The 13,936-nt window shown below is 38.1% G+C and overlaps 1 long non-coding RNA gene across 1 annotated transcript; it reads left to right on the top strand.

The window, feature by feature from the left end:
- The first annotated feature begins 6 nt into the window (after positions 1 to 6).
- LOC116102555 lies at positions 7 to 4,933 on the top strand. The gene is made up of 2 exons (XR_004123222.1): positions 7 to 303; positions 4,728 to 4,933. It is a non-coding gene; the product is annotated as an uncharacterized LOC116102555 (long non-coding RNA).
- Positions 4,934 to 13,936: the final 9,003 nt, after the last annotated feature.

Here is a 13,936-nt window from a genome sequence, read left to right as displayed (position 1 = left end):
TTCTTCCTTGAGAGTGTTGGAAATATCATCTAGTTTTGTTTATCTCGACTTAACTAACTGTTGCCACGTTCCTGCCAGTCTAAATTTAGATGTAAACCAGCCCGGTTTTCATTCTCGGCGGTGTCAAATACGACAGGAAACACATAGCTTCAGTGGAATTTGAAAAGGGAAGTAGTAGGATGATGTCAACAGTGATTAACTTGACCCTACAAGGCTGACAACTAGCAAGATTAAAGGTCCACACCATAGAAGGAAGTGAGACAGCTCGGTAAAAGGAGAAGTCCCATTCAGAGTCAGACATCGGTACCTGCGATCTCCCCTGGTTTAGCCTTTCTTCCCTTTGGCCTCTTTTCTCCTCTTGTGTGAGCCAGATTTCCATGGAAAGATATTGACTCTGCCCTGTAGGCATTTTAGAACAGTTTTACATCCCGAGACTCAGATCTATGAAATCCAGAAGATCTATTAACAAAGCCTTTTAAAATGTTATTAATGCTCCACATTTAACTCAAGGATAGGGGTAAATTTTAAGTTCTCTGTGAATGTTAAGTTACCATCATGGTTCTGTGTAATCTTGCTAGTTTCAAATGAGATGCGATCGTACTCAAAATCTGTGTACACCATCTGCCAACCAAATCTAGAATACTGTGCTTAAATCTGTTAACTCTCAACAGATGAAAAGCTAATAGATGTTTAAAATTGTGTGGTATGAGGAATTCTGTGGTCTCTTCACATTCCCTTTCTATCTCACACACCATTCTGAAGCACGGTGATTTTGGCAAGAACTCATAATTCTTAAGCCTACGGGTTTCATTCTTGTCAAACCAGCTTGAAAATTCACAAAACTGTAAAACTCCCTTTGGTGCATCTGCATTCTGTTTGTAGTTTGGAACCCTGTGTTTATCAGGCAGTAGAATGACCAGGGATTTTTTGTTTTTTGTTTTGCATTTGTTTATGCTGTGCATGCTCACGTGACTCACATATATGTGCAAATTTTAATCATTATAATCTCTTTTATTCCCAAACTATTCTACTAATTTCTTAACTAATTTCTTTATCATTAACCAACTATCCAGTTGATAGTTTTTGAACCTATAGTGGGATTATTTTTGCACTAAAATTGTCTAGGAACGCTCTAAAGATTGTATCTCCACAATGTGCCCACCCTCATACCACCAATTAATAAGTTGAATTTTAATCCTCAACAGTGTTAAGATGTGACCTAATGGGAAGCATTTAGATCATAAATGGATTAATACTAAGTATAAAAGTATTTGGAGTTCCATCTGTTTTCTCTCTTGCTTGCTTTCTCTTTGCTTTGTACTCTAAAATAACCAAGCTCTAGGTTTTGGACTGCCTAGCCTCCAGAATTGAGCAATATATGTTTATTAAAAATTAACCAGTTCTGTAGGTTGTGGTAGCAGCCGAGATTGCCTTTAATTATAGCACTTGGGAGGCAGAGGAAGGCTGATCTCTGAACTTGAGGCCAGCCTGGTCTACACAGAGAAACCCTGTCTTGAAAAACAAAAACAAAAAGGTTACCCAGTCAGAGCTGGTGGTGGTGGTGGTGGTGGTAATGAGGGAGGTGGTGATGGTGGTGGTAGTGATGGGGGTGGTGATGGTAGTGGTGGTAATGGTGAGGATATGCACCTTTAAGTCCAGTGCTTAGAAGGCAGAGACAGGTGGATCTCTATGAGGTCAAGGCCAGCCTGAACATAGTTTCAGGAGAGCCAGGGCTGCATAAGGAGATGATGTCTCAAAAAAACAAACAAACAAACAAAAATTATCCAATCTGTTATATTCAATCTGTTGTATTCTGTTATAGCAACAAAAAGTAAAGCAAACTCCACTGTCACCATCCTAGATGATAAGAATCAGGTCTCTGAGCCATGGACACAGGACTCTTTAGGATCTACCCCTGACCCAACTACTTACTGAACCTCATCTGTTTCCATTCTCCTACTATATGCTGACTACTACACTTAGAAATACCATTTTGGTGTACATCCTAATGGGTATGAATCTCCTTTTGTTACTGATAGTAGTCTGTACTTAGTTCTTCAATTGCTGCACTGCACTAACATGGAGAGGGAAAAAAGAAGCTTATGGTTTCAATCTGGACTGCCTCCTACAGAATCATGTATTTTATGTAAATACCTATTCCTGGGACTGTAGAGAGGGCCCAGTGTTAAGAACATTTGCTGTTCTTGCTAAGAACTGAGTTCAGTTCCCAGCAGCTGGGTTAAATCATAGCCATCTCACATTCCAGCTCCTGGGGATGCAATGTCCTCTTTTGGCCTCTGAAGACAGATGCATATATACACAGACACATAGGGCCTTATAAATAATTTTTAAATAATAAACTTTTTAAAATAAATAAATACCTGGTCCTGAACTGGTAGTACTATTTTGGGAGGTTGTGGGGCCTGTATGATGGAGGTAGGCCCTTTGAGGGTTATAGCCTGACCTACTCCTTCTGGTCCTGCTGTGTGCTTTTTGTTTGATCTGTTGTGTTAGGAGCTCTGCCACATGTTCCCATGAACACAATGCCACTCTACATATCTTCCCACTGTTGATTAATGGGCTGAGACACCCTGAAGCCAGGAAGGATTTTCATGAGGCACTTCCGTCGGGTATTTTGTCTTAGTGATACATATCCTCAAGCCACACGTTACTGCTGGTGTGCATCAGATTTACAGCGTAATGATAGTTGGGTGAATGAATGAAAACACAACTTGTTTAGATAGACCATCACTGCAAATCTTCCATTTGATAAAATCTTCCCGCCTTTCTATTAATATATTATGTCCATCATATAATTATCCTATAATATCTGTCTGAGGCATCATCCTTACTCAGTATTTTATTAATCCATTCTTTCAAAAACTATGTATTAAACATTTACTGTGGTTCAGGCACTAATTTAAATGCTGTAACCTGGTTTAATAATGAACCCAATAGTTCTGTATGAACTTATCAGTTCTCTATTTCAGTCCAATTTGAAGGAAAGTTTGCTTTACAATGAACAGTCCCCAAACAGAAGGAAACAATCTGAATAGCATGTTAGTCCCTAAGCTCTCTCAACTAAATATAAGTGTGTGTGTGTGTGTGTGTGTGTGTGTGTTGTGTGTGTGTTAGAGAGAGTCCTGGAGTCCAGGAGGAAGGATAAACAATTTTTTAATGCCTCTATCAACTACAAATACAGCAAAACTTTTTCATGTAATTCTCCTTATAGTAATTGCAAAAAGTATTAATCCTTATCTAATACAGGAATACATACAAGCCCAATAAAGTAACCTCCCTAAGTCCCACATATTCTAAGTGTCAGAAACAAAATTTAGGAACTCATTTTTTTTCTATTACTGTATACAGGCCATTTAGTCAATAATTGAAGCAACTGACAATATAAATTAAATTCATTCAACAAATAGATCTTCTCTGTAGACAGCATTCTAGGTGCTGCTGATTATTATAATGTACAAAATAAGCATGGTCTCTATTCTTAGACTTTGGTTGAATAGGATTGTATTTGTAGGCTTCCATGTTTTGTTATTTTATTTTGAGATAAGCTATTATTCTGTAGCCCAAGATGGCCTTAAATGTACTTTTTAACCCAGACTAGCCACAAACTCATGTTCCTCTAGACCCAGACTTCTTAGTGTTGAGATTACAGACATGTACCATCATCCCTGGCCTGTTCTTAGACCTTAAAAATTCTTGAAGTAGGAAGAGAGAAAAAATAAGTGGGAATTAAAATGTATGCTTGACCTGAGGATCCTGATAATTTCTATAACTTAAAAGTAAGAAAGTGGGCCTGGCGTGGTGGCACATGCCTGTAATTCCAGAACTTGGGAATTAAAGAGCTCAAGGCCAGTCTGATCTTCAAAGACCCTGTGTCAAAAAGAAAGTGAAATGCCTAGCGGTGCTGGCACTCACCTTTAATCCCAGCACTTGGGAGGCAAAGGCAGGTGGATTTCTAAGTTCGAGGCCTGCCTGGTTTACAGAGTGAGTTCCAGGACAGCCAGAGCTACAACAGAGAAACCCTGTCTCGAAAAACCAAAAAAAAAAAAAAAAAAAAAAAAAAAAAAAAAAAAGTGAAAGGAAAAGACCATAAAAAAGAATGACCAGATTTTGTGTAGTTGTTACATCATTTAAACCTATCTTGAGGTCCAAAGAGAGCCTACTTATTCCCTGTTCTCACTCTCCTCAGACATTATTATTTTTTAAATCAGACCCCTTTGACATTGTATTGATATGAACATCCAGCAATTCATTCCTCCCTTATCTTTAGCTGTTTCTTCTACTTAATGATGCAGCCAAATGAGTAAAAGATTGCCTTATATAACCTACTTTTCTTTGTAACAGAGAACTCAAGCAAGGACTCTGCTTCAATTCAAGGAGACTAATTCAAGCTCTCAGCATTCATATTTGTGATGATAATAATAACGTTCAAGTGTTGATTACTTGTTCTGTGCCAAGCATGTAACATGCATTATCTCCTTGATTCTGAAACAGCTTCATGACTTGAAGGAGTACAAACATCTGATGACCAAATGGTTTCTTTCTTCCTTTAAGCATACAGTTAGACTGTTTCCTGGCCACCTTTGTGATTAGTTGGGGCCAAATGCCTGATGTCTGTCCAAGAGAACACAGACAGAAAATGATGATGGTTTGGGCAATGAGCCCTGAAAACCTCTAACATATGTTCAACATTCTTTTCCTGCTCCCAGATGAATAAAGACTTCAGAGAATTACGAAGTTGAAACCACAACATGGAAGACACCTGGGGCTGACAAGGGAGTCTTTGGAGATGCGCTTCCTGGGAGGACTATGTGCCCAGGAACACCTAGAGTAGTGTTTTTGCTTTGTTTAAGAGTGACTTGTATGAGAGAAAAATCTATTTTCCATAAAAATAAAAAAAGAATGACTGAAACTCTCAAACTGTTATCTAAGATATGTCTGATTCTGTGGCTCTATTTGAGTCTAATTTGAGATCAGAAGCTTCTGCTGGTCTTTCTGCATTGTAGTTTGGCTATTTGGATCCTTTGTGCTTTATATGAATTTTAGGATTCTTCTTTTTCTTCTTCCTGTGAGTAATGACATTGAATTATGGTGGAGGTTTCATTGAATCACTTTTACAGTATTCTGCCAATTCAAAACATGGGAGTTCTTTGTCTATCTTCTGGTGTCTTCAGTTTTGTCCTTCATTGCTTTAAAGGTTTTTGTTATAGAGGTCTTCCTTGGTTAGGCTTTTTCCTAGTTGTGATACTTAATCTTGACTGTCAACTTGACAGGATTTAAAATCACCATGGAAATAATTCTCTGATCTTGTCTGTGAAGATTTTCTAGGATTGGTTAATTGAAGTAGGGAAGACTATTCTAAATGTGAGATAGGTTCCATGGTCTGGGGTCTCTGCCTGGATAAAACAGAGAAAGGGGGCTGGGCAACAGCACTCATGGCTCTGCTTCTTGACAGTAGATACAATGTGACCAGCTGCCTCTAGCTCCTGTTGCCATCACTGCAGGAATCTGCAGTGATAGACTCAGTGGTAGATAGAACTATAGCCCAAATAAAGCCCTCCTGCTTTAAGGTGCTTTTGTTGGCTATTCTGTCACAGCAGTAAAACTAATACACACAATTACCTACAGGCAAGTACTAAAAAGTACTTCAGTAGCTCAAGAAAGAAAAGCAAGATTGACAGTGAGATCACATCAAGTTAAAAATCTTCATCGTACATACACTGATTAATAAAGAGATTACTAACAGATGGGGAAGTCTTTGTCAACTATACATCAAGTGTGGAATTAATATCTAGACTACATAAGGAATCACTAAACACTAGTAACAAGTTGTACAATCAATAAATTGGCAAATGGATTCAGCACATAGTTCTCAAAAGAAGTACAAATTTGAAATAAATGTGTTAACATCCTTAGCCATCATAGAAGCACAAATCAAAATGTACACTGGAGTTCCATCTATACCCAGCCAAATGTCCATCACATACAAAACAAATGCAGAGGGGAATGGAGCAGTAATCAGCAGTGAGCCCGATCAGTATGTGTAGGAGAGGATCAATGAACCCCATTATGTTCTCCAACAAATATACACTATTTGTTAAAAGACAAATAGAAGAATAAGACTTCAATCTGGAGCTTTTCTAAGACTTGAATTGAGTGCCCATTGTGGTGGCTCAAGTTTATCATCCCACCAAGAAGGCAAAAGCAGGAAGATTGCCAAGAGATTGAGGCCATCATAATGAGTTTTTGTCTCAAAAACTGAAAGAGAAAAAGGGATACAAAAGAGGGATAGGTATTGGGGGAAAGGAAGGAACGATCATTTTATATAAAGGGAACAATAAATAAGTAGACTCTCAGCCAAGAACAAATTGAGCTTGTTTACATTATAGAAGACTAGTGTGGCCAGAGAGGATAAAGAAGAAATAGAATCTTAGGAGTTGACTTCAGGGATATTGCCAGTATATTAAGTATTTTATATGGCATGTTGAGAACTTCTGATACTATAAATAGATAGCTGTCCACTGGGAATCATTGGTGACGAATATATGAAGAAGGTTCTTCCCATCGAAGAATGTTGGAACAAGACCCCACAAAGGACCACATTCTTTTTTGCATGCTTATCCCCTTGGTCTTTCTTATTTATCACCTTGGCTATTTTATCCCATTTCTCTGGAATAATTCCCTTCTTTGCTAATGGACCCTATTGGCCTTAACTCAGGGCATTCCTGAGACCGTAACCTTGACACTGGCCAGACATGGGGCTAATTCCTCACAAAATTACCAGAACAAAAGTTCTGGTAAGGTTAAATGATGGCTACCCAGATTTTAAAAAGAGAAAATATACATGTCCTTGATTCCATTTTTAAAGGTTTAAATAGATTATAGTACATAGTTTTATTGTCTTTCTTTTTAATCTAAGGTTATGGCTTTGAAATGCCTCTAAAGGTCTTATTTCATCTTACTCTCTAGATAGATAATACAACATATTACTAGATATATGCTTCTCAGTCATAAATGCTGCATAGTCAACATTACATTAGATGATTTACAAATGGTCATCCAATCAAAAGAACAAGAAAGCCTGTTACTTATAGAAGTTAAGCTGACTACCATGAAAAAAATCTACAATTATAGCTTATCAAATAACACTACAAATCTAGATTCATTGTGTATCAGAAAACTATGGTATTTGTTTTAGACTGCAAAGAAGATTGACCAAAAGAAGACGGGATGAGAAATGAAACATACACTAATAATTTGCAAAGTGGATCAGTTTTATATCATCCATGATATGCAACCTCACCTATTAAAACTTTACTTATTTACTTCTTTTAGTTTGTTAAGACTGGCTCTCACCCCGTAGCCCAGGCTGGCCTGAAACTCATAACAGTATTCCTATTTGTATTTCTCAAGTGCTGGAATTAACAGCTGTGAGCCAGCATGACTATCATTAACATTTTTCAAATTCTTTGGTAATTTCATACACTAATAAAATATATTAAGATTATATCCACACTTTTCCAACTCCTCTTTGGCTCTCCATGTCTATCCCATCAAGTAAACTGTAAAGATGTTCCAGGTTCACAGAAAATTTGAGCATAAAACACTGGTTTCCTATATGGGGGAAGACTGTCCCCACAGTTGTACAACCTCCCCCACTGTGACATTATATGCATTTTGACAATAATTATCACTGACATAGAATTATTACCCAACCAACACAGAGTTTACATTAGGTTCCAGTCTTGGTGTTGCACATTCTATAGATTTTGATGAGTATATGATAACCTGAATCTTCTATTACAGTACACAGAATAGTTTCCTTACTCTGAAAATGCTCACTATTCTGCCTGTCTAGCTATTTCTACTCCACTGATGATACCAGAATCCAGATGCTCTCTTGGAATCCCCCAGGTCTTCAGTACCAGGCTACGACTTCTGAGACAGCCAGCCCAACAGACTGAGCAGCTACCAGATTCTCGGCCGCTCCAGTGTGAAGACAGCTGCTGTTGGATTATCCAAACTCTATCATAGAAACCAATCTAATAATCGCCTTTTAATGTGTATTAATTCTCTTGGTTGTGTTTCTTCTGTTTCTGTATAGAAGACTATTACTTGATTTACCCTCTGACTTCATTGTTTTAACTGATCCAAAATATGTTGTTGATGTTTCCATTTGTTCAACTTTTACATATTTAGTGATTTTTTTCATTTATTCAGCATTTGGCCTGTTACAATAAAGTAGTAACTTCTAAGGTATGTCCAAGCTGAAATGGAAACTGGAAGTCTTTGCATACTGATTTTTTAATTGCTTATGAGACATCCAAAAGGAGCTAGCTCTCTGAGATACGAAAGGAGCCTCATGTGTCAGACAATGCAAGCATGCCTATAAGTGGTGAAGTTGTGGAATTATTAAGGTTAACTGAGTACGAGCTAAAGGCAGAATAGTCTTGGGAAATCCCAACCTTAAAGAGGCAGCATATAATTTCAAACAAACACTGAAACTACAGCTACTCTGGTACAAACTAAGTTTTACCTGATACCGTCTTATTGCTCATATAAATTTATCAAAGTTCATTACCTTTTACTCTTTCACACCTACGCCTCCTACACCCCAATTAACTGAAGCAATTATATTATGTAACCTGCTCATCCTGGGGCTTTAAAAAAAGATGTAGACTTTTTAAAAGTAGAATGAAGTATCTCAGACTGGTTTTGTGTGTGTGTGTGTGTGTGTGTGTGTGTGTGTAGGCCCAAGGTTGAGATATACATATACATGTATATATATATATATATATATACATATATATATATATATATATATCTTACATGAGATATATCTTACATAAGATATCTTACATGTATCTTACATAAGATATATCTTATATATCATATATATATATATATATATATATATATATATATATATCCTCCCCTTTCACTCTGCACCTTATTTTTTAAGATAGGGTGTCTAGATTGGGTAGCCAACAAGCCCCTGGGTCAGCTTGTCTCTGCCTCCCCAGCACAGGGATTAAAGACACAGGCTGCCACACCTAGCTTTCATATATGAATAATTGGGATCTGAACTCATGTCCTCAAGCATGGACAGCAAGCACAACACACTGAGCCATATCCCCAGGCTCTCAGACTGCCTTTTATGTAAGGTTCTATATGTTATTTAGTACATCAATTGTTTAATTATTTTAAAGTAAGTTCATTTTTATTCTAATTGATAATTCAGAAGAAGTTTTGAGTACCAAATTATAAGCTTCCAAAAATAGAGTTAAAATTTGCGATTCTAGAAGTTGCCAGGAAACAGTAACATTTCTATATGCTACAGTAAAGGAGGGGCAGGAAGGGTACATCTGCCAAACTTATAATTAAGTCACTTTGTACTGACATGGCTTTAGTTTATAAGGGAATGCTTGTGGGGATTTTTAATCAGATAAAAATAAGGCCGTTGTTTTCTCTATACCAATTAACATAGTTGACATTTAGCCAAATCTTCCCTGGTCACTGCAGGGGATGTACAGTTTGTCCTGATTCTGTGGGAAATGAAAAACGCAGAAGTTGGCATGAGAAAAAATGTGAACCAAAAAAGATGCTGTCAAATATAGCATGTCAAATTATATCAATTGATGTACTAAAGGACAGTCTATGCTTTCGAGAGAACAAAACAGAAAAACAGTCTGAAATACTAAAACTATAGTAATAGTAATAACAATAATAAATATGAGCTTAACTATTACTACTGTGTGTTAGTCAAATAATATGTTTAGTTGAAGACATTCTGCTAGGATTCATGAAACAGTCCTTGACACACGTTTTAGAAAGAAGGCGATAGTGACTCCTGCACAGTGTATGAAAACATGTTTAAAATTGCAACACAAAAAGACTACTGTGAGTCATCCAGTCTCATTCCTTAATTTGCACTGGCCATGGAGCATACCAATTTGACTAGATTAGCTGGCCAACAGGCCCAGAGTTCCTTCTGTCTGTATCTCTCTAATGCTGAGATTACTATAAGTATACTCCATTGAACTTAGGACTTCATAGTTGTGTGGCAAGCATTTCAACCACTGCTCTATCTCCCTAGCCCCACAGGATATAGCCCTCCTTGAGACAAGACCTTTCTGTTAGCCGGGCTGATTTAAACTACTAGGATCAAATGGCTTTCTCATCTTACTCTCCCATGCATCTGTGACTACAAGCACACAGCACCACACACAACAAAGTAGAACAGTCACAGCACTGTGTTGTGGTCCACAATCACACTCTGTGCATCGCTATCATTCATTTGGGCTGGAAAGTCTTATTCAATTGGCATGAATGGTTGGTGGACTGAATTTGGTGTTACCTGATAATGACTGAAGTATAAACAATGATCTTAGATAATTAGGTAACAGCTATATACTGAGAATGGCAAAGCTACAGAATAGATGGTTTGTATCTTTGGCGACTCCCATCTCCTGACCCTAAAGTACAATATTCATTCTATTTATATTAAAGAAAAATGAGTTTACAGCTTAATACATGATTACTGAGGCTGGAGTATTAGCTCAGTTGGTAAAGGGCTTGCCTTGTAAGCACAAGGACCTAAGTTGGAGTCTCAGTACCTACGAAAAATAAAAGTTTAGTGGTGCTTATAATCCTAGCTCTTAGGAGGCAGAGACAGGCAGAGTCCTTCTAGTGACCTAGATTAACATACTTGGTGAACCCAAGGTCAATGAGAGATCCTGTCAAACAAGGTCAACTGCAACTGAGGAACCCCACTAATTTCTCATCCTTGGGCCTATACACACACACAAACACCTGTATGAACATAAGCATGCACTCACAAAGACATGGTTATCTGTGGTGTCTATCTTCCTTATTGGATACCTACCTATTCCCAGGGGGCAGAGGAAAAATTTATTAGGATTTTCATTGTTCTCTGGGGTAAACAAAAGAGGAAGATCTGAATTTAGCCCACTAATCATTTATCTCCCTCTTCCACTTAGGCCAAATTATCCTCATTTTCTGTGCCTTCTAGATGTCAATGACATCAAGACAGCTTCTTTGAGGATGAGAGCATTGTGAATTTATTGTAGTTCATGAGTATACTAACATTTTCTCAAATGTTATGCTTATATTCTTCCAAAATGGAGAATTAGGTAATTTGAGTTCTTTCCTATCAAATTAGGTTAAACACTTTTCTGTATTTCACAGAGTTCATTGATTGTGCATTTTAAAAAGGATCCTAGGGTGCTTTCTTAGAGTACCTAAGAGGTCAACAAAACAAATGTAACTTTCAACCTCAGACTGCAAGCTGGCTAATTTATTACATTCACTAAAACTACACTATTTTAACACAAGACAAAGCCTATATTTAAGCTTTCTTACACATTAAGCATTTTGGATAAGTGAAATTTTATAATACATACCAAAAGGTTTTTAACCAGCAGCAGGAACAAAACCAACAAAACCAAAAGCAGGCTTTCTTTATGATCTAATATAATAATTTTGTCTTCACAATTAGCAAATTGATATTACTAAAATAGCACATGAAAGAGTATGCAGAAATGTTCCCCAGTGGAACAAGTACATTATTCAGACAGTGAGCAGGACTGAAGGAATTAGTGGGGGAAATGTACACAGTTGCCAAGTCATATCCTTGGGTGACTGTTGCAGTAATTTCTTACTCCAATAAGAGTAAGAAAACCACAGAACTCAGTTATATTTATAAGCTATATGCCTAGATTGGGCAGATCTATCACTATACTAATTTATTCCCTAGCTATGAGACCCCTTGCTACTTGTAACTTCTCCAGGCTATGTGGTTCTGCTCCATCTTCCTTCTTCCTCCTCCTCCTCCTCTCTATGACCTCCAGTCCCACCTTTTTCTTCCACTAACCAATCATCGGCTCCAGCCTTTATTTGACCAGTGAGAATGGAAAGAAAGTTCAGTGAGATCATCTGAGTACATGATCTATTCCTTGTGGAGGGGCAGCCCCTCTTGAGGAAGCAGAATTAACATCAAAATACAAACAGCACTAGGGCAACCCACAACAGGTGCCAGAATGCATATTATTCTCCTATCCACTAACAACTCATGTCTCCAAGATATGTTGAAGTTTATTTTGTCATTTGTCTTTAATCTGAAGTATGTTGTAATACAAAAAGTACTGGGTCAAGGCCAAAAGACTTGAAGTGTAGTCTAGACAGTAAAGCTATGGCTTTTTGGGGCTGGTGAGATGGCTCAGCGGGAAAGAGCACTGACTGCTCTTTAGAAGGTCATGAGTTCAAATCCCAGCAACCACATGGTGGCTCACAACCACCTGAAATGAGATCTGACGTCCTCTTCTGGTGCATCTGAAGAGAGATACAGTGTACTTACATATAATAAATAAATCTTTAAGAAAAAAGCTATGGATTTTTCTCTTAGTTAATTTTCTATTGCTATGATAAAACACCATGACCAAGGCAACTTATTTTTTTTAAGTGTTTAATTTGGCATACAGTTTCATAGGATTAAAATTCATGATAACTGTGGTGGTTTGAATAAAAATGGTCCCCATAAGGAGGGGCACTATTAGTAGATGTGGCCCTGGAAGAGGTGTGGCTTTGTTGGAGGAGGTGTGTCACTAGTAGGTGGTTTTGAGGTCTCAGAGGCTCAAGCAACATTCAGTGGGGCATAATCTTCCTACTGCCTGCAGATCCAAATACTCTCAGCTCCTCTCTAGCACCATGTCTGCCTGCATGCTGCCATGTTTCCTACCATAATGATAATGTAAGCCGGACCCAATTAAAGGATTTCCTTTGTAAGAAAGAGTTGTTATGGTCATGGTGTCCCTTCCAGCAATAAAACCCTAAGACAATGACCAAGCAAAGGAACACCAGAGAGTTCACATCTTGATCTACAACCAGGAGGCAGAGAGAGAACACTTAGAATTCCAGAAGCCTTTTGAAACCTCAAAGCCCATCCCCAGTGACCTACCTCATCCAACAAGGCCTCTAATCCTTCTCAATGGATTTCATCAATTGGGGACCAAGTATTCAAGCACATGAGCTTATGGGTGCCATCCTTAGTCAAACCACCACATTTCACTCCCTGGACCCAGAGACTCATGGCCATATCATAATACAAAATGCATTTAGTCCAACCTCCAAAGTTTCCAGTCTTTCATAATCTCAGGCATTTAAAAGTCCAGTCCCCTCTGAGACCCAAAGCAATTTGTTAATTGAAACTTCCTGCAAAATCAAAAAGCAGATCACATACTTCCAACATACAATGTCACAGAAAACACATTACCATTTCAAAAGGGACGAGTGGGGACAACAGGATGAAGAAACACTGGATCAAAGCAAGACCAAAACCCAGCAGAGCAATTATACAGCTCTATGTCTGATATTAAAAAGAGTTTAGATGGCTCTGCCCTTCCCACTTGACTGCTTGCAACACACATCTCTCTCTTGGGCTGGTTCTGTTCCTTTTATGCAGCTCTTTTTGGCAGATATTTCACAGCTCTGGCATCGTTAACATCTTGGGGTCTCCAATGCAATCCAGGCTTCACATTCTTGGCTTCACACGATGGTGTTTCAGGACCTCCGTGCAGGGATTTCTTTGTCCCATACCTGGCCTGACTGGTTCTCTTTAGCCATGGAGGAGTATTCAAACAGCCCCTTTATTCTTATATTATACATGACTCTTAAAGCCAGAATCACAAGGACAACACTGCCAAGATCAACTACAAAATTGGGGTGTACCCTGCCACCCTTGAATTATATCCATGGCAGTTTTGATTTGTTTTAGCTTTTTAGGAGCAAAAAACTCCTTGGTCTTTTTTAATTTTTAAGATGGAGGTTTCTCTGAGTGAGGTCTTCCCCTGAGGGTACCCCCTCCTTTATTCCATTTATGACCACCCTCTCTTCAGTCTTA

Source organism: Mastomys coucha, unplaced genomic scaffold (assembly GCF_008632895.1).
Source record: "Mastomys coucha isolate ucsf_1 unplaced genomic scaffold, UCSF_Mcou_1 pScaffold21, whole genome shotgun sequence".
In the NCBI taxonomy this organism is placed as follows: Eukaryota; Metazoa; Chordata; class Mammalia; order Rodentia; family Muridae; genus Mastomys; species Mastomys coucha.
The sequence above is the reverse complement of the archived record's forward strand: the minus strand, read 5'-3'. Positions and strand labels throughout refer to the sequence as shown.